Source organism: Mesocricetus auratus, unplaced genomic scaffold (genome assembly GCF_017639785.1).
Source record: "Mesocricetus auratus isolate SY011 unplaced genomic scaffold, BCM_Maur_2.0 Super-Scaffold_100007, whole genome shotgun sequence".
Classification (NCBI taxonomy): Eukaryota; Metazoa; Chordata; class Mammalia; order Rodentia; family Cricetidae; genus Mesocricetus; species Mesocricetus auratus.
The window spans coordinates 23205311-23227121 of NW_024429191.1; the positions used below are offsets into that span (position 1 = coordinate 23205311).

A 21811-nucleotide genomic window follows, 5' to 3' on the forward strand; every position below is an offset into this window, starting at 1 on the left:
CTTACATTATTCTAGATAGGATTTTATTCCCAGTCCTCTTCTCACTTTTCTGGGAATATTTCTCCAAATAGAGGCTGTAATTCTGACTATGGATAAAGAGAAATCATTTTGTAAAAATCATTCCTGTGATGACTATAAACTGCAAGCTCTCCTTGAGACATTCTAGATGTCAGGATTTAAATATAAGTATCTTCTGGAATCCATCAATGTCTGGGTAGCTGATTAAGCACAATGGACTATAACCATGTTCTCTTTTCTGGTCTTCAGGCAATTTTGATCTTTGAGAGCTGATGTATTACCATGATGAGGGGACTTTCTTACACATTCTGCACATGATAACAGATGAGGTGTGAAATTGATTCTGAACACTAGGAGGGCTATGATTTATCATCACACATTAGGCCTTGTGGAAAGCTCCTGGGCGAAACTCAGCTACGCTCAGTTCCTACCTTCTAGAGAGAGAACTCTTAGTGATCCCAGAAATGTTCAATATAAAGCTTTCACACTTGACATCTATGAAGTATTCTTCATTTAGTCAACCTACAAGTATTAACTGAATACCAAACATACACCATGTAGTGTTCCAGCATCTACAGATAGAGCACTGGCCAAAAATAACCAGCTGTCTTTGGAGTCATTTGTCCTTGGGGCAAACTGGCTTCCCTCCCTGATCACAGCTTATACTCACTATTGGGCAAGCACCAGCAGTCTGCTGCCTGGTGGCCTTGACTGGGTATCATCCCACAAATTTATAAACTGCAGAAACTAAAAGGAAACATCCTAGTAGTGACTAACCCCTTGGTCATGACTTCAACACTTATCCTTGGTACAAAGCACAGGCCTATAGAAATCTCCCATGCAAGGTATTTCATATGGACCCCTCAGGCAATTACTATATTGAAGCAGAGCATCAGAGACAAGTGGAAAGACACCTGGAAGATGCTAATGCCAGCAGAAGTGCCACCTCTTCAGGAATCCAGCCAAGAGAAATAGCAAGCCCAACATCAGAATGACACAACAAAACTGTTTCACTTGGGTATAAGTACCCCCAAGTCTTTGTTCCCTTGCCCACAAAGCCCTGCCTCTTCAGTTCTGGATTATATCTAGGTTTTATCTATTTCAGAAAGTATCTGTGGGTGATTCCCATGGCCTCCAATTCTCCCACATCAGTTATAAAGACTACACCTCTGTCAAAATAAAACCCACAAACTTTGGCCTTGTTTGGAGATCAGATTATAAACTCACTGAATTGAAAATTTTGAATTTTTATCTTGACTTTGTCTTTAATCAACTATGTAGCCTTGTACTCTACACTTCCAGCTTTCTGGGCCCCACTTTCATTATATGTGCTAAAATGCCTTAAAGAGTTGAACTCATGGTGTGACTATGGTGTTTGGAGTTTGTTTGTCTTTGTTTTACATTTGCCAGCCTCTTTCAGGAAATGATTGATTAATTCCCAGTATAATTTACCAGTGTTAAATAGTTCTTACAGGAAAGTAATGCATAATTAAAACACATAGGCCTGCCAGATCAGTCCTCAACCTATTTACATGGCTTTAGAATCGATAATTAAGCTTCTGAGATATTCAGAGAAAAGTTTTTATAAACCCCTCATCCCTGGCAGCTTATTATCCTGCCTCCTCCTCCCACCCCCTTCCCCACCTCTGGTGGATAGTAGAAGTAGTAGGAGTAATAGGAGTAGGAGTACGAGTAGAAATTGAACAGCCCTAAATTTCTCTAGTATCTGTATTTTCTTCTCATTAGAGAATCTGAAGCCATGACTTTCCTTCGGATTTTTAACAGATCTTGGCTTAATCGTTCCCACTCAGCTAATATACTTGTGCTTCTCTGATTGCCTGTCTGCCTATACGCTACTCACATCCACTTGCACGCAAGCACTCTCTGTGGTGGTGGCTAAGATTATTCACCAACAATAGAGGTAATGTGAACACTTTCATATCTATTGCTTCTCCATAAAGACTGCTTTTGAAAGACTGATCAGTGAGTAGAATCGGGTCTTCTTGCCCATTCAGACTTTGTATCTAGTCTATGTCCACCCCAGCCAAGACATTGGCTAAAGGAAACAGGGGTAACTCCCTGAGAATTTACCAATTGAGTTGATTCAACCAATGTTTGTTTTGGTAAGAGACTTACATTTCAAGGCTCCCCAGAGTCACAGCATATTAGAGCCACAGATCTCAAACCTCTACTAAGAACTCCACAGAAATGTGACAATTTATTCTCCCACTTTTGCATCTGCTCTATCTGCCAAATCTGGAAGCCTCTGGGATGGATTTCCCTAATCCTCACAAATGGATTTGCAGTTCTATTCAGGCAATGTAAATCAACACAAGACTGGAAGAGAAAGTCATCCTGAAGCTAGTGTTCGAGATATGTGGTCTCTTCAGCAATCCAGGAGCAACTGGGACATTTCTCTCCAAGGTACCAGTTAATATTAAATACATGCACTCCTGACCAGCAACTTTCTTTTTATTAATTAGGCCCATCTTTCTTACCTGTCCTTAAGCACACTCCATTCTTCCTTCTATTCCTCCAGCACTAATACTTTAATTACTAGGATAGATGATAGCCCCTCTTACCCATGGGGAAGGTCAAGACCCCAGAGGATACCTGAAATAGTAAACAAGTCTAACCATTATACATACTATGTTTCTTCCTGTGTGCATACCTATAACAAAGTTTAATTTATAAATTAGACACAGTATAAACTTAACCAGTAACAAAATGAGTAAACAAGTAAAAGACTTACTTTTTCATTTTTTTATTTATGTATTTTATGTATACAGGTTTTTGCCTACATGTGTGTCTGTGCATCATATTAGGCCAGAAACCCTGATCCTCTGGAACTAGAGTTACAAAGACCCTAGTGAATCAAACCCGGGTACTCTGGAAGAGAAGTCAGTGCCCTTAGCCCCTGAGCCATCTTTCTAGGCCCTTGAAGGGCTTACTTTGAATGACATGCCTTCTCCTTCATCAATGTTAATTCTGCTGAGAATGAGGCAGGCACTTCTTTACCAGCAGAAGGTGGCAGCTGCTGCAGTGGTGGTGGTGATGGTGGTGTGTATGATACATATATGTGTATGCATGTGTGTGTTTATGTGCAGAGACCCGAGGTTGACCTGGTGTGTCTTCCTCTACCATGCCCCCCCTTACTTTTTGAGACACAGTCTCTCCTCACTGAACTTGGAACTCACCTTTTTGACTAACCTGGCTGGCCAGAAAACCAAAAAGATTTTGTGTCTGCCCCCAGTGCTAGAGTTACACCATGCCTGGATATTTCATGGATGATGGGGATACAAAGATCGGTCTTCATGCTTGCAGAGTGAGCATTTTATCCACAAAGCTATTTTCCCAGCCCTGCCAAAATGACCATCCATTTATTGCAGTAAATAGCACTGTCACTCCTATCAGAGGATTCCCCTGCGGAAGTCTCCATATGGGCTCAATGGCTTCTGGTGTAATGCCCTGTTATCAGTTGGAACATATTTTCTATTAATGTCATCCACCAACAAATCAATGGCTTTTCCATTTCAACAAAGCATTCATCACTCACTGTGGCTTTAACTTGTGCAGCTTAAAGTGCACAGCAAAATTAACATGCATTTCTCTTCTTATCACATTTCACCAGGATAAGGGTAGTTCTTCCTAAAGATCAGCGAGCCTCAACCTGTGGGACACAAACTCTTTTGGGGGGTCCAACAACCCTCTCACATGGTCACCTAAGACCATCAGAAAACACAGATATTTACATTATGATTCATAATAGTAGCAAAATTACAGTTAAGAAGTAGCAATGAAAATGATTTTATGATTGGTGGGAGGGCTCACCACAACATGAGGAACTGTATTAAAATTAGGAAGGTTGAGAATGACTGCTCTAGATCTTGGCTGTTGAGATCAGGCTATGCCCTATTCTAAATTTTACTCCATGTTGTATGAAACAGTGTCTTCTCTGGCTGGGCCTTGCAAAAGCATCTGACTCCATTGTGAGAGCATATGCAGAGGTGGGATGATTCTCTAGCTGTAGACACTCTGCCTTCCAGCACCACCCATAAGGCAAAGACCGATAGCTAGTTCTAAATGTAAGAATGATGCCTCCCCTTTGTTGACTCCCCATGGAAAGCCTTACCCTCTCTGAGTAGTGGAGAGGGGTACAGAGAGAGGGAGGGAAGGAAGGAGAGAGGGAGGGAGGGGAGGGAGTGGGAACTGGGATTGTGTTGTAAAATGAGAAAAGATTGCTTAAAAAGTTTTTAAAAGATGCTGTCTCCCTATAACTTATCAATGTGAATTATCAGGAAAACTAGGTTCAAGAACTGCCAAGCACACCAAACTGAGGAAGTATGCAATACCTTCTTCACCTGAACTCCATAAAGAGGGCATCTAACACTATGATACTGACAGACCCTACCATCCTGTCCTCTGACCAGCCAGAGTATGATAAAAAGACTTACAGGCAGAAAACTCCCACTTGTCCTAGAGGCTTCAGCTCTACTTTGTCCCCACCGTCTATGCAAACTATTCAAATTGTTATCCATCCATCTGCCCATTTGTCCATCTTGACCTATCTTCCATCATCTGCCATTCATTCATCTACATCTGTCATCTGTTCATCAGTTCTTTTGTCCACCTGGTCCTGTCCTTCACAACACCCAGTTCTAGTTTGACTTGAATCTGAGGAATCTGCAGCTCAGCTCAAACCAGTGACCCAGTGTGACCCAGTGTGACCCAGTGCATTGATCTGCCACAAATACTTGAGGATTCGTTAGCTTATCCTTGTGAGGACTTTCTCTGCATCCCTAACTTCCTACTCTGCCTCTAAGGTGGACCTCTGTGGAACTCCTTAACTATTGAGACCTCTTTATCCCTTGCAGCCATTCTGTAATCTACATAAATACATATATAAATAGATGACAAGTTCGCTGTGTGTTGTCTAATGTGTCTCACAGTTAATATTAACAGTTAAGATTGGAATAAAAGAAGCTGTGTTTCTCTCAGCCAGTTATCCAAGGAATTGGGACTATTTGGCGATTGCTTTTAAAACCACTGCATCGTGTGATTTTGTTTTTCAATAAATTTTGACTCTGTTAAAAGATACAAATGTGTTTGTCCATGCTTCTGATATAATGTACTTTTGACCCTAGCAACCTCCTCATTGATTTTTCCTTTTTTTCATTCCTTATTAAGAATTCACCTTATCACATAAAAGAAGCTTGCTGCAGCTTCTTCTGAGCCTGTCTGACTGCAGGCATCACTGCTCTTTTGCTATAAGGTTATGGAAGGAAAGCCAGGTTTACTGAACCTGAACGCAGTTATGCCAAGATGGTCAGCCTAATAACAGAGATGGTGACAGGATGAGATTGTGCAAGATTGCATCATGCATCTCAAAATTCTGTGAATTTTTAGAAAGCCTTTTACTTCTGGAATTTTCTGTTTGGTATTTTTAGACCACTGTTGATAATAGGTTACTGAAAACATGGAAAAATGAAACTGTGGATCAGGCTGCTATACCAGGAGAAAGTGGTCACAATTTGTCTTTTCCTACAAACTTCTGAAATGTAATATTAAAGATGGAGTCCATTTCCCTACCTCTTGAGCATAGATGGGCCTTACTGCTTCCTTTAGCTCTTTAGCCATAGTATATACAATATTGCATCAGTTCTGATTCTGGGTCTAAGTGAAGTTCAAGTTTCTACTCTTGCTTTGGAAACCTACTGACCTGCCAGCCATATAAATAAGTCTAGGCTTGCCTACTGGAAGACTAGAGCTCTCAACGGTGGATAATCAACAAAGCCTCAGAATCAATGCCATCTAACTGACTTGACATCCAGTGTAGGCATATGAGACAGTCTGGTCTAGTCCAGGAGAAAAAAAACACTGCTGACTGGGGGACTCCTAAGTCATAATAAAAGGTTGTTTTAAGCTACTAGTCTTGGGATATTTGGTGACCCTACACAGATAACTCAGTTTTCTTGCATTAAGTATCTCCCCATTGTTTCTCTAATTAGACCATAATTGATAAGGGAACCATTACAGAACACCAAATAGACTGGACCACCAAAAGAAGTCCCTTCACCAAATAATAATCAAAACACCAAACTTACTGAATAAAGAAAAAATATTAAGAGTAGCAAAGGAAAAAAAGCCAAGTAACACATAAAGGCAGATCTATCCGAATTACACCTGACTTCTCAATGAAAACTTTGAAAGCCAGAAGTTCCTTGATAAATGTTCTACAAATGCTAAAGGAATATAGATGCCAGCCCAGACTTCTGTACTCAGCAAAGCTTTCAATCACCATAGATGGAGAACACAAGATATTCCGTGACAAAACCAGATTTAAAAAATACATATCAACAAATCCAGTCCTACAGAAAGTACTGGAAGTAAACATCAGCCCAATGAAGATAACTACACTAACAAAAACATAGGCAATCAATAATACCACTTTACCAACAGTCAAAAGAAAAAAAGAGGAGTGGGAAATCCACACAAAATAACACCACCAACAACAAATCCAAAACAAACAGGAATCAACAATCAATGCTCATTAATATCCCTCAATGTCAATGGTGACCTTGCCTATAAAAAGATACAGGCTAACAGAATGGATTCAAAGACAGAATACATCCTTCCGCTGCATACAAGAAATACAGCTCAATGTCAAAGACAAATGATAGTTCATAGTAAAGGGTTGGGATAAGATTTTCCAATCAAATGGACACAAGAAACAAGTTGGTGTAGCAATCCTAATCTCTCACAAATTAGACATCAAACTAAAATCACTCAAAAGAGATGAAGAAGGTCATTTCAAACTAATCACAGGAAAAATCTACCAGGAAGAAGTATCAATTCTGAACATCTATGCCCCAAATACAAAGGCAACCACATTCATGAAAGAAACATTACTAAAGCTCAAAACACTCAAAAACTTCACACACTTACAGTGGAAGACTTTAACACCCCACTCTTACCACTAGACAGAAACACAAGACATAAAGAAGAAGCAAAGGAACTAACAGAAGTTATGATCCAATTGGGATTAGCAGACATCTATAGAACATCCCATCCAAACACAAAAGAATATACCTTCTTCCCAGCACCACATGGAACCTTCTCTAAAATTGACCACATACTAGGCAGCATAGCAAACCTCAATATATACAAAAAAATTGGAATAACCCCCTGTATCCTATAGGATCACCATGGTTTAAAGTTAAAATTTAACAACACAAATTGCAGAAACCCTACAAACTCATGGAAATTTAACAATGCACAATTGTACCATTTCTGGGTCAAGGAAAAAATAAAAAAAGAAATTAAAGACTTCCTAGAATTCAACGAGAATGTAGAAACAAACTTATGGGACACTTTGAAAGCAGTGCTATGAGGGAAGTTCAAAGCACTGAGTGCCCACATGAAGAAACTGGAAAATAGCTGCACTAGATAATTAACAGCACAACTGAAAACTGTAGAACAAAAAGAAGCAAACTCATCCAGAAGGGGTAGATGCCAGGAAATAATCAAATTGAGGGCTGAAAATAATAAAGTAGAAACTAGGAAAACAATACAAAGAATCAATGAAACAAAGAGTTGGTTCTTTGAGAAAAAAACAAGATAGACAAATCTTTATCCAAAGTAACCAAAAGGCAGAGAGAAAGCATGCTAATAAACAAAATCAGAAATGAAAAGGGGGACATAACAATGGACACTGAGAATTCCAGAGAATCATCAGGTCATGCTTTGAAGACCTGTACTACACAAATTTCAAAAATCTAAGAAAATGGACAATTTTCTGGATAGATGTCACTTACCAAAATTAAATCAAGAACAGATAAGCAATTTAAATAGCCCTATAACCCCTAATGAAATAGAAGCAGTCATCAAAAGTTTCCCAACCAAAAAAGACCCAAGGCCAGAAGGTTTCAATGCAGAATTCTACCAGAAATTCAAAGAGCTAATACCAGTCCTCCTCAAATTGTTACACAAAATGGAACCAGAAGGGACATAGCCAAACTCTTCTTATGAGACTACAATTACCTTAGTACACAAGCCACACAAAGACACAACTAAGAAAGACAACTACAGACAATATCACTCATGAACATTGATTCAAAAATACTCAACAAAATACTGGCAAATCGAATCCAAGAATACATCAGAAAAATAATCCACCATGATCAAGTAGGCTTCATCCCAGGGATGCAGGGATGGTTCAACATACGAAAATCCATCAGTGTAATCCACCATATAAACAAACTGAAAAAGAAAAACCGCATGATCATCTCACTAGATGCTGAAAAAGCCCTTGACAAAATTTAACACTCCTTCATGATAAAGGTCTTGGAGAGATCTGGAATAACAGAAACACACCTAAACATAATAAAAGCTATATACAGCAAACCAACAGCCAACATCAAACAAAATGGACAGAAACTCAATGTGATTCCTCTAAAATCAGGAATAAGACCAGGCTGCACACTCTCTCCATATCTCTTGAAGTTCTAGTTAGAACACTAAGACAACAAAAGATCAAGGAGATACAAATTGGAAAGAAAGAAGTGAAACTTTCACTAATTGCAGATGATATGATAGTTTACATAAGTGACCTGAAAAACTCTACCAGGAAACTCCTGCAGCTGATAAATACTTTCAGCAAAGTTGCAGGATACAAGATCAACTCAAAAAATCAGTAGCCCTACTATATACAGATGATAAAAGGGCTGAGAAAGAAATAAGAGAAACATCGCCTTTTACAATAGCCACAAAGACTATACTTTCAGGGATCATTTCTATAGTTCGTTACAATAGCCACAGATATAAAATACCTTGGGGTAATGCTAAGCAAACAAGTGAAAGACCTGCATCACAAGAACTTTGAGTCTTTAAAGAAAGAACATAAAGAAGACACCAGAAAATAGAAGAATCTCCCATGCTCTTGGATAGGTAGGATCAATGTAGTAAAAATGGCAACCCTGCCAAAAGCAATCTGCAGACTCAATGCAATTCCCATCAAAATCCCAGCACAATTCTTCACAGACCTTGTAAGAAGAACTCTCAACTTTATATGGCAAAACAAAAGACCCAGGATAGCCCAAACAACCCTTTTCAACAAGGCAACATCTGGAGGCATCGCCATCCCTGACTTCAAGCTGTATTACAGAGCTATAGTCCTGAAAACAGCTTGGTATTGGCACCAAAATAGACAGGTAGACCAATAGAATCAAATTGAACACCCTGATATGATCCCATACATCTACAAACACCTGTTTTTGACAAAGAAGCTAAAATTATACAATGCAAAAAAGAAAGCAATTTTCAACAAATGGTGCTGGCATAACTGGATGCTGGCATGTAGAAGACTGAATATATATCCATATCACCATGCAAAAAACTTAAATCCACATGAATCAAAGGCCTCAACATTAATCCAGCCACACTGAACCTCTTAGAAAGTTGGAGGTACCCTTGAATAAATTGGTACAGGAGACTGCTTCCTGAACATAACACTAGTAGCACAGACACTGAGATCCACAATTAATAAATTGGACCTCCTGAAACTGAGAAGCTTCTGTAAGACAAAGGACACAGTAAACAAGACAAAACAGTAGTCCACAGAATGGGAAAAGGCATTCACCAACCACATCTGACAGATGGCTGACTTCCAAAATATACAAAAAAACTCAAGAAGCTAGTCACCAAAACACTAAATAATCAAATTAAAAAGTGGGATACAGAACTAAATACAGAATTCTCAATAGAGGAGTCTAAAATGGCTGAAAGACACATAGGAAAGTGCTCAACATCCTTAGCCATCCAGGAAATGCAAATCAAAACAACTCTGAGGTACCATCTTACTCCTGTCAGAATGGCTAAAATAAAAAACACAATTTATGCTGGAGAGGATGTGGAGAAAGGGGAACACTCCACCAATGCTGGTGGGAGTGCAAACTCATACAGTCACTTTGGAAATGGTGGTTCCTCAGGAAAATGGGAATCAGCTTACCACAAAACCCAGCCATTCCACACTTAGGCACAGCCACACAACAAGGACATCTGTTAAACCATGATCATAGCAGCATTATTTGTAATAGCCAGAACCTGGAAGCAACCTAGATGCCCCTCAACTGAAGAGTGGATAGAGAAAATGTGGTATATTTACACAATGGAGTACTACTCATCGGGAAAAAAAACAATGGAATCTTGAAATTCGAAGGCAAATGGATGGCACTAGAAGAAACCATCCTGAGTGAGGTAACCCAGTTACAAAAAGAGAAACATTGTATGTGCTCACTCATATATGGATTTTAGACATGGATCAGGGGAGTACCAGCCTACAATCCCACTGCCAGAGAGTCTGGGAAACAGGGAAGATCCTAAGAGAGATATGCATGGTACCCTGGAGAAGGGGAATGAAGCAGGATCTCCTGAATCGATTGGGAGCATGGGGGGAAGGGAGAGGGAACTGGAAGAAAGAGAGGGACAGAAGAGGAGGAGAGAGGAGGACATGGTGGTGCAGGAAGGTTGAGTCCGAGGAAGAATAGAGAACAGTATGAGAGATACCATAATACAGGGAGCCAGTATAGGTTTGAGGAGAGATCTGGGACTAGTGAGATTTCCAGAGATCTACAAGGATGATACCAACTGGCAATCTAAGCAATAGTGGAGTGTCTATTTAAATGCCCTTCCCCGATAATGAGATTGATAACTACCTTATACACCATCCTAGAGCCTTCATCCAGTGGCTGATGGAAGCAGAGGCAGACACCCACAGCTAAACACTGAACTGAACTCCTGGAATCCAGTGACAGAGAGAGAGGACTGATGAGCAAAGGGGTCAAGACTGGGCTTGTTTAACCCACAGAAACAGCTGACCTGAACAAGGCGGAGCCCTTCCACCACAGACTGATGGCTGGGAGGCCAGCATGAGACTGATCCAGACCCCCTGAATGTGGATCAGTGAGGAGGCCTAGGCAATCTATGGGCCTTGGGTAGTAGATCAGTATTTATCCCTGGCATACAAATGGACTTTGGGTGTCCAACCCACAATGAGGGACGCTCTCTCGGCCTGAACTCTTGGTGGAGGGTCTAGGCCCTGCCCTGAAGGAAATGACAGACTCTGGAGATCCCCCTTGGAGGGCCTCACCCTACCAGGGGAATAAAGTGGGATTGGGTGGGGGCTGGGAGGGCTGGTGGGGGGAGGAAGGAGGGGAGGGAGAGGGAACTGGGATTGACATATGAAGCAAGCATGTTTCTAATTTAAATTTAAAAAAGATAAAAGATAAAAGATAATAGCTGCTGGTAAGAATATGCAGAAAGGAGAATTCTTATACAATGTAGGGAAAGCATAAATTCATTCAGTCATTGATAAGAACCATGTGGCATTTCTTCAGCAACCTAAATTAGATGTACTATATGACTCAATAATCCTATTTCTGGTACACACATAAAGAAAGTGATGTCAGCATGTCAAAAAGTCACCCAACTAGTCACAATAGATGTGAAACTGACCTAGATATCATTCCATGGATGAATGCGAATATTGTTAAGCTATTTCTTTAAAATCTTATTTTGAGAAGCCTTAGAAAGAAGGTAGACAGACGGAGTATCAGACCCGGTAAGATAGGAAATAAGGATGATTTTAGTGTCCATTGGCACAGTAGAATGATAATAGTTCACAATAACCTGCTACATATCTGATGAATAGCCGGAATAGAAGAGATCAAAGTCTTGAACCACAAAATGAGATGGAAACATTAATGATCTTGCTTTGATCCATACAGCATGCATATGTTATTACCACATTGCAATTCATATCTACCTGCTTGGAGACTGCCCTGTTTAGACCTCCAAAGTTGATAAGTTAGAAGTTTAACTCCAGTGCAACAGTCTTGAGAGGCAGGACTTCTGGGCATTGATAAGACTGTGAAGGCTGTGTCTCAGGAGATGAACTCCCTCTATTTCTACTTCTTACTTCCCACCCTTCCCTCCCTTCTGACCTCCCTTTTCCACTGCCTTGCTAATTCTCACTTAGCATGTACTTTCTCCCATGGTTAACATTCATCCAGGTAGTCCCAAGATCTTGGATTTTTCAACCATCAGAACTGCGAGCCAAATAAATTTCTATTCATTCTGAGTTCCCTGTTTTTGACAGTTATAAGAAATTTCCCAAGACAGTTAGTTACTCCTTCCTGTAACTACAGGGGGAGCCAGTAAGGGTTGCTAAACAGCCAAAAGCTGAAGTGACTGTGAGCTTTTTTTTTTGAGGAAATTGTGTGCACCTCAATGCTGGTGGTACCCCAGACTGCTAAAAGCACTGTTAGAATAGGGTGTGTGTGTAGCTCAATTCAAGTAGGATCATGGGTTGCCAATTTACCTCTACATTTGCCTACTTCACTATGGGTTGAATATGTCCCCAAAGTTCATATGTTAGAATCTCAATACTCAAATTCACATCTTGAATTTGTCTAGTGTCATGGCTTTGGGATGGGGAGGCAACTAGCATTAGAGGGGTCCTGTGGGTAAGGACCCCATGATAAACTTGGTGGCTATATAAGAAGCTCTGCTTGGTCCATCTCACCATGTTACAATGAAGTAAGAAGATATCACCAGATGCCACTCACAAAAAAAACTGATTAACATTTCACTGTATAAATACCCCACCTGGCCAGTCACAATTTTCTAATCCCAAAGATGCCCTCCTAGTCACCACAATTATCCTTCACAGCCCTCTCAGCTGGGTCCCACTCCAAAGTGCCATGGTCACAATTTCTTCATTGCAGAGAATGCCATTTCCCCTCACTTTCACCACAGTCCAGCTGAGCTCTACAGAGTCCAAGGGCTGAGCAAGGACTCTCCTTAGCAGGCAAGCACTGGAGGCTTTGCTTCACTACTTCCTTAATCAACCATTTTTAGTGCCATTATGTACATTTAGGGTAAGTGGGAAGTTCTAAAGGTCACCATCATGAAGTCGGAAATTCAATGATGTATTCCTTGATTCACTTTCTTTCATTGTTGAGAAAAACAGTACAGTTTGGGGATTTGGAGATTCTCGAAAAGGTGTTATGTTCCACAGACTATTGCAGGCTTCTTTCTCAGGTTTCAGATATCCTCTTGTTGACTGGATATTTAATCCCTTGGCCTTCTATCACCTTTGTTTTATCTCCCCAAGTCTCAGCCAAATGCTTGAGAGCCACATGACCTTTATAGAAAACTCATCATTTTTTAAAGGGCATATTCCTAGACCTGGATTTGTGTAAACAATCCAGAGAGTGAAATCTAAACAGATCTCTGATATTAAGCCACAGGTGGACACATTGGTTCTCTAAGAAGGAAAAGACATGCTGTTAGGTTTTCAGTTTATACAACTATTTTTCTACTCAGGGCATGGTCAATGCTACCTCCAAACCATACAGAGTCAGGACTAAGATATTATTAAACAGATATAGCCGGTTCCCAAAGCACCCCCCACCAAGTTTCCTGTGCCTTGGCAGTAAATACAGATGTGCTATAGAGGTTATGGTTCACAACCAGACGTGAATAAAAAGTTACTCAAAGTATCGCAGTAGATTAGAATGGCTACAAATTTTCTGCAGACTCTGCTGTAGAGGAGAGTATTCCCAAATCTTTAAATCTGGGATGGTCTTATGACTTGCGTATGACTTGAGAGGGGGAGAATTAATGTCACCCAAGTTCCAGAGCCTGTATCTCTGTGTCCAGTCTCTGGGAATGCTTCTCTGAGACCACTATCCAACTGCTGGAAGATAGGAAGCCACGTGATCCAGAAGCAAGGTAGCCACAGACCATATTTAGTGTCAACTGAAGTTGGCATGAATGTTGTCTGGCTTCTCCAACCCAACAGCTCCCTGGCATCTACATGAATGAATCTAGACAAAAGCAGCAGAGGAGCTACCTAGTCAAACTAGAGAATGATGGGGAAAGAGTCCTTGATGAAATGAAACTAGTTTGATACACAGCAATGCCTGAATCTGTTTACTCACTCAAGTCAGATGATTCCTATCCAACTATCAATGTACTAAAATCTACTACACTGTAACTGTATAATAGATGTTGATATACAGCTTGAAAGTCAAATGAAATAATGGATGCTAATATTCCCAGAGTTACTTTTAGTGTTGTTGTTGATCTCCTGCATTTTTAACCATTTAAGATCATTCTGTATGAGATCTCATCAAAAGGTCAGAGAGTATTGTTTCCATTCTGTTTGTTTGATGGACCTGATATATTGATACTCGACCTTCTACTTTTCAAAACAATCAGATATGCCCTTGGATGCACGACATGTGGGGCTTCTCCCTACAAGGCCAAAAGCTAACTCATAATCAATAGCATACAAGCCATGACACAAATCACACTAATATATGGTCCCCCAGAGAAGGGGAAAGGAACAAGATCTCCTGAGATAATTGGGAGCATGAGGGGAAAGGGGAGGAAGTTAGGAGAAAAAGAAGGGGAGAAGAGGAGGGGAGAGGAGGACATGAGACAGCAGGAAGATTGAGTCAGGGAAAGAGTAGAGGAGAGCAAGAAAAGAGATACCATAATAGAGGGAGCCATTATAGGTCTAAAGAGAAATGTGGCACTAGGGAAATGTCCAGAGATCTACAAGGACGACACAAACTAACAATCTAAGCAATAGTGGAAAGGCTACCTTAAATGGCCTTCCCCTTCCTTGATAATGAGATTGATAACTACCTTACATGCCATCCTAGAGCCTTCATCCAGTAGCTGATAGAAGCAAAAGCAGATACCCACAGCTGAACACTGAACCAAACTCCTGGAATCCAGTTGCAGAGAGGGAGGAGTTATGAACAAAGGGGTCAAGGCCAGGCTGGAGAAACCAACAAAAACAATTGAGCTCATGGATCCCAGACTGACAGCTGAGAAACCAGCATAGGACCGATCCAGACCCCCCTGAATGTGAGTGTCAGTTAGGAGGCCTGGACAATTTATGAGCCCTCTGGTAGTGGATCAGTATTTATCCCCAGTAAATGAATGGACTTTGGGAGCCCATTTCACAGAGAAGGATACTCTCTCAACCTAGACACACAGAGGAGGGCCTAGACCCTGCTCCAAATGACATGACACTTTGAAGATCCCCCATGGAAGGCCTCACCCTCCCTGGGGAGCAGAAAGAGGATGGGATAGGGGGCTAGTGGGGGGCTGGGGAGGAGGGGAGGGAGAGGGAACTGAGATTGACATGTAAAACAAGCTTGTTTCTAATTTAAATTTTTAAAAAAAGGAAAAAATAAATACAGGGCAAGAGGTATGCATAATTTTGTGCTACTGTCAGCATATGGTTCTGCCCATCATTGACCCATCATTATCTTCATTCTAGTCTCTTCTATAAGATAGTTTGACAAGTTGTCAGAATTGTGTGAAATCTCTTCCTGGGTTCCAAATCCTCCTTTTGGCTATCACCAGGCTCCAGTCTTTCCTTCTACCAGCTGTACCCTAGTTGGAGTACACAGCACCTCCCTTCACACTACCCAGCACTTCCCTTAATACTATCGTAATTGGAGCACAGAACTCCACCTTTACCATTACCCACTCTGCTCGCTTGAACCTTTCCATGACACATATCTGTTTAGTTCTCAACTCCTGTCTAGATATGAAAAGACTTTTCCAAGTTATGCTGTATGATGGTGAAGTTCTGTAATCTTAGCCAGAATTTCACCTTCTCTAGAGCTAAGCTCACACCAGGTAAGCCCCATGAAGGGTTAGTTAAGATGATGGTATAATCCTTTCCAACCAAAAAAACAAAAAAAGTAAAATTTAGAACGAATAAAATTTTCAAGGTCTTATCATACTTTTATTTTCTTTTTAAGGCAACTAAAAAGTGTTAGTGGAGGAAAGACAGAGGCTATAAAAGTATGTTTACCAACTAATATAGGAAAATAAAAAGGAACTGGAAAGAAATTCCATTTATATATCCCTTGAGGATTAGGCCACAATACACAGTGCTTGAGTTTTTTTAAAGCAATTTATTCAGAGCTAAGATCCTACAGGCTATTCCTGAAGGCTGCCACTTAATGAGATAATTCAATTAAAACGGACTTGGGCCTCTCTGAGATATTATATTCCATGAAGATTTAGGACTAGTTCAAGGCAACATCAGCATCAGCATTGGTGGGGCCATGAGAAAGCACGGGTGGCAGTAAGTGCTTCTGTTAGCATGTGTATCTGTCTGCTCAGTGTGTGTGTGTGTGTGAGAGAGAGAAAGAGAGGGGGGGGGCTAGAAGAAGGTGTCCCTGGAGCTGGAATAACAAGTGCTCTTAGCTGCTGATCCATCTCTCCAGTCCCAGGAAGGGAGTGATCCTGGAAATAGTGGAGCAGGAGTGTTCTGTGCTGCCTGGAAGGGGCCATCAATAAGGGGTCTATATCTGTGGAAAGACACTATGCCCCAACACCTCCCAAAGGTTCCCAGAATCTGCATTCATTTTCTCATATTGGCTAAGATAATTCAGTATTTCCATAGCAGGAAATGAAGCTTAATAATTGTCAGCAACAAATATCATTTGCCCAATTCTGGGTGAGAGGGCAGACTGTGCTCCTGTGAGACCCAATGAAGAAATCAGTATGAGAAAGAGTAGATTGTTTCAAAGAGAGCATGACGGGATTTAGAAATTTGTGAAGACACTAAAAGAACAGCTGAAAGTTGTCAAGAAATGATGGGTGATACACCAGAAAGAAATAATTCATACAGAAGGCAGCTCCAGCCACACAGTCCCTGGTTGGAAGGAGGATGCTCATCAAAAGGAAAGTCAGGCAGCCCTGTGACAAGATAGAGTCCTACCCTGCAGACAAGCTATCACAAGCCTCAAACCAGGTTTTTGTGTGTGTGTGAAACCATGATTCCTCTGATGGACATATCAGCAGTGGGAAGGGATCCCAATTTTGTCACTTTCTATGACTCAGAAGGCAATGGCAAGGTGCTTTCTTGCTAGGGATAAGCAATAAACCTATTGTTTAAACTGAAATGCCCTGGGGACAGTGAATAGGAATAACCATGATTCAGGGAGCCTGAATTTAATCCCCCACAACTCCAAAGTGAGAGGTTGTGTAGATGTTAACAAGCCCTGGTGTGTGAGTTTCTGCTCTGGCAATCAAATGCATAGGGGATGGTGACCCCATCCTTGATGCCCAGGAGTAAATGTCATCAACTAATGAATAACCCTGAAGTTCAGTATTCCTGAGCCTGAGGTAAGTGTGTGGGACAACCTCTGAACACACCTGTCTACCATTCACTGAATCTAGAAGTACATTCCCACAGCAGGATTAGTAGTTAGATCTTCAAAGTAGGAAGACAGGCCCTCCAACAGAGCTCAGCCTGCAGTTGTTCCCAAAACACTTGAGGAAAAACTTCCAGCTGGAATATTAACCACCGTTGGGAGTATAACCTTCAGAGTCACAAGAAGGTGAGAAACCCAGCCCAGCCCAAAGATTGCAAAGCTAAGTATGTATGCTGGTCTTTGCTGCTGTTCATAGGTATCATAGCTGGGGAGAATGTTGCTTCCCTCCTATGGGAGCTCAAATGTGCCTTCTGGTACCATGGAAACTAATTCTCAGAGAGGTGGTTTTCAGATTAGTTTCAGCCCAGCAGTCTAAGTGCATGGTGTGTTTGGCAATAAGGAGTTACCTTCCACCTGGGTTGGGGCGGGGGGGGGGGGCGCGACAGCAATAATCTGTAATGTTTTAAGCATCTCTTGGATGACCCTTACCAACAACTAAAAAAGAGGGCTTCTCTCGCTCCTGGTGTTGGGGTTTCTGTTAGATGGTATTTGGCTGTCGATAGGAGCATTATCAGCCCAAATGTGAAAATTTTTTAAGTATTAGAAAAAAAAACCCTAAATCAAATAAAAACACCATATCATAATCAGTAGACACAAACAGGAGAAAGAGTACCAGGGATAGAGGATAAGATTGAGAAAATACTACCCTCAAGCTCTGGTGAATAAAACTAAATAAACATAACTACAATGTCCAAGAATTGTGAGGTCCAAATGAAAGACAAAAGCAAAGAATTGAAAAGGAAGAAGGAGCCGAGCTAAGAAGTAGAAGCAGAGAGGATGTATTATTCAATAAATTAGAGAATATAACTCGAATAAACAAAGAAATCTGCATTCAAGCACAAAAGGCTTTTAGAGCTAAATAGATGTGTCCAGGTAAGAGCCACTCCGTAACATATCTTAAAAATGAGAGCAAAAAAGCAGAGCTACCACACAATATTCAGGGTACATGCGCACACACACACACACACACACACACACACACACTGAAACTAGAAAAGCATGAAGGTATACAAGTTTCTCAGAAGTTAAAAACAGAACTATGGTATGACCCAGCTATGGCTCTCCTGCGTATATACACATTGACTTTAAGTCAGCACATCGCAGAGAAGCTTGCACGCCTGTTTTTAATCCCTGTCCTGCTCACAATAAAGAGGCAAGAAATGGAACCAGCCTAGATGTTAACCAACAGATGAATGGGTCAAGAAAATACAGTACATGTATGCAATAGAATTTGTTTTTGAAGCAGGGTCTCACTCTAATCCAGGTTGCACTAAAACATACCTTATAGCCCAGTCTGACCTAGAACTCTGCCTTCTGAGTGTTGCGACTACAGGGATGACCCTTTTCAACCAAAAAGACAACTGGAATTAGGCTAGGCATGTAGCTCAATTAGTGCAGTGCTTTGGGGGACCAAAAAAAGTAGGGAGAAGGGATGTGAGGCACCTACCTGGTCCAAGGGAAGAGACACCAAAGGCCACGATGACAGCTCTGAACTTCTCACCCTCTGTTGATTGTTTCAAATCTGCTATAAACCACAACCTCTAGGAGAACTACTTAAAATATGCAGTGATGGCCCCAAGTCCTGGAGCTACATCAGGGAGCTTTTGCATTTTAACAAGATCCCAGCTGATGCCAATGCTGCGGGCTACACCTGAGGCTCAGGACCTGCCTGAAACTCATTACATGTCAAAATGATCTTTAGGATCATGTAAAAACACCCAGGCCACACCCCATATTAAGTTAAAAAAAACCCAGGCCATACACCCCAGATCAAGTTCACCAGAATCCCTGTGGGTGTGATTTTCAAAACTGGGGCAAGAACTTAAACACAGTGGTGCAGGTCTATTATCCCTGCCCTCCAAAGGCTGAGACAGGAGACTCTCAATTGGAGACAGACTGGGTTACAGAGCAAAACCTTGTCTCAATAATAAAATGGAATCAGATTATTTCAATACACAGTCAAGCCACAAGAAATAATGCAAATAGGCTGGGGAAGAAGCAGGGGCTGGGATTAAGAGCACTGACTATTCTTTAAGAAGACCAGAGTTCAATTCTCAGCACCCACAAAATGACTCACAACCAGGGAACCAAAACCCTCCTCTGGGCTCTGCAGGCTCTACACAAGAATCATGCACAAACAATCATGCAGGCAAAACAACCATGTGCATTACATAAACGAAATTGTAAAAAGAAATAATCCAACAGAGAACACACCAGAGAGATTACAGTGATCAGTTTCTGCGTGTCACTCCTCCAAGTGCATGACTAAAGATCATGCAGTCCCCAAGGAATCTTCACCTGGGGACTGTTATTCTCATCTTACTGATTGAGAGGTCAGGAAGCTCAAATCATTTGACACAGGGCATAAACAGCTAAATGACAATGAGAGTCAAATTCAGGTCTATACTCTTAAAGATGTAATCTCCAAGAAGCTAATGCTCAAAACAAAACTTCCATAGGTGTAGTCACTTGAACTACCCTTAAACATGATCATACAAACCAGCACAGCATTGCTAGAAGGCCCTCTCTAGTAATGTGTGTATTCACTGCTCATTTTGATGGTGTTCTTATTATGCCCAATGCACTAAGTCTATCCTATGACAGTTACAAAGCAGCCATTTGAAGAGGCCCCAGCGCTCTCCTGAGAAAATCCTTCAAGTGAGGCTATAGGGTTCTCTCCAACCCACCAGCTTGAGAGATGGCCTAGTATTCCTTCCTGCACATCAGACCATCTTCTTTCTTCCTCATAAAGCTTGGATCTCCTGCTATCCAATTGCACCATCCATCACCCTCTTTACCACATCCCAAGGTTGAACCTTTCATGCTGGACCAGTCATTCCTTAGCTCAGCATCACTGTCTCCAGCCCACTTTCATCTTTATTATTAGTGACTTTAAGAACTGCATTGCTGACTGCTCATTCTGTTCCCAGTCTCACCTCCAATAAGCTTATCTTCTATCCCTCTTCAGCCATTCCCTCCCAGGGCTTCACCCCAGACCCTGCAGTCATTGTAGGTCCTCTGAAATCTCACTTCCAAATTATCTTCCACAGGGAATTATGATCCCTGGATCCTACCCTTCTTTATTGTACTTCATCTTCCCCTGACATCATGACCCCACTGACTTGTCCTAGCATGGTTTAGATTCCTGGCCCATGCTTGTCCTTGCTCCTTCTCACTTCTCACCTTGCCCAACCTACCTGGCAAACCCAGACCTTTTTTTTTTTTTTCAGTTAAAATCGACTCCCTTTGCTCTGCACCTGTACCAAGGGCTGCAAGTGGCCTAGGAAAAATATAAACCAGGCCAAACCAATCACTGCAGTCTCGACCATGACCTCAAGCAAGTCCTACTGGGAGTCCTTGACATCCCCTTCCCCAGATGCTTCCTCAACACCTTCTGGTCAGTCTTCAAATCTCAAGCCCTGAGCCGGAAGTCAGCCACCAACTGTGCTTCTTTCTCCAGATCATCAGGAACCACCACCATCCCCAGCCCCCATCTCTGCTCAGCACTCTCATCCCAGCCATCTCACAGGATGCCAGAGACCTTCCTCCCCTGGCCACTCGGGAGTTCTACCCGCTGCAGGACCACCAAGCCACCGTTCTGCCCCTTTGTGCCAAATTCTCTAGTCTCCCTGCTGATGGATGATACCAGAGAGACAGAAAATGAACTGCATTGGGGATGTGAATCGCTTTTCTTTTGTTAAATTGCCTATTAAAATATTCCATTGTGCTTTTTACCCAAGTAGGATAAGCCTCTTGATATGCTATTATTTCAGGCAACAAAAGGCTAGGCATTCCCCACACTGCTCCCCCACAGCCTATTCATCCGATTGTCTACTGATTCCAAGTATGGTGACCCAGAGAAGAAAAATAAAATAGAGTTTGAAGCCCTTAATGTATTGTGTGTTTATTTGGATTCACAAAGAGCAATTGTTCGACTGAATCAGTAAAAAATAAGATACTCAGTCTTTTTCTCCCTTGATCATTGGACGATCTGAGTGAATGGTGTGGGTGGGCAAATATTCCAAGAGTGGGGGAAGGAATGAAGAGGGCCACTTTTTATCAACTTTAAATCTTCGCCTTTCCGTACATAATGTTTGAAAAGGGCTACCAAGCATGTTTTTTCCAGCTCAAACTTTCAACAATTCAAATTCCCCCTTTCCATATTTCCAAAGCCAAAGGAAAAAAGCTTGGAAGGAATTTGCATTTTAATTTACATAGAGCACTTACCATCTGCCCCAGAATCACATAAATGATTTCTATCTGCTCACACACTAGGCAGTATTATAGCGTCATCGTGGCATACTGAGGAGGCAGTGGAAACCGACACTGAGGTGAAATGAGAAATCAGCCAATGTCTTCAGTCCACCAAGCAGGGCAGCTACCAGCCAGACCTGGGCAGCCTGACTCTTGAGCAGGTTTCCAAGGATGTCCCAGTATCATCTGTTCTCCTCCCCCAGACTCCATCCTCTGCAGTGAGATGAAAA

The 21811-nt window shown here is 41.5% G+C and overlaps 1 long non-coding RNA gene across 2 annotated transcripts in view; it reads right to left on the bottom strand.

Annotated features, from left to right (window-relative positions):
• LOC110341220 overlaps nt 1–18905 on the bottom strand; it is a 54047-nt gene extending 35142 nt beyond the window's left edge. For both annotated transcript variants that reach the window (XR_002383101.2, XR_005878171.1), the window contains exon 1: nt 18775–18905. This is a non-coding gene — a long non-coding RNA (uncharacterized LOC110341220). The remainder of the gene's footprint in view (nt 1–18774) is intronic.
• Between the last annotated feature and the right edge of the window lie 2906 nt (nt 18906–21811).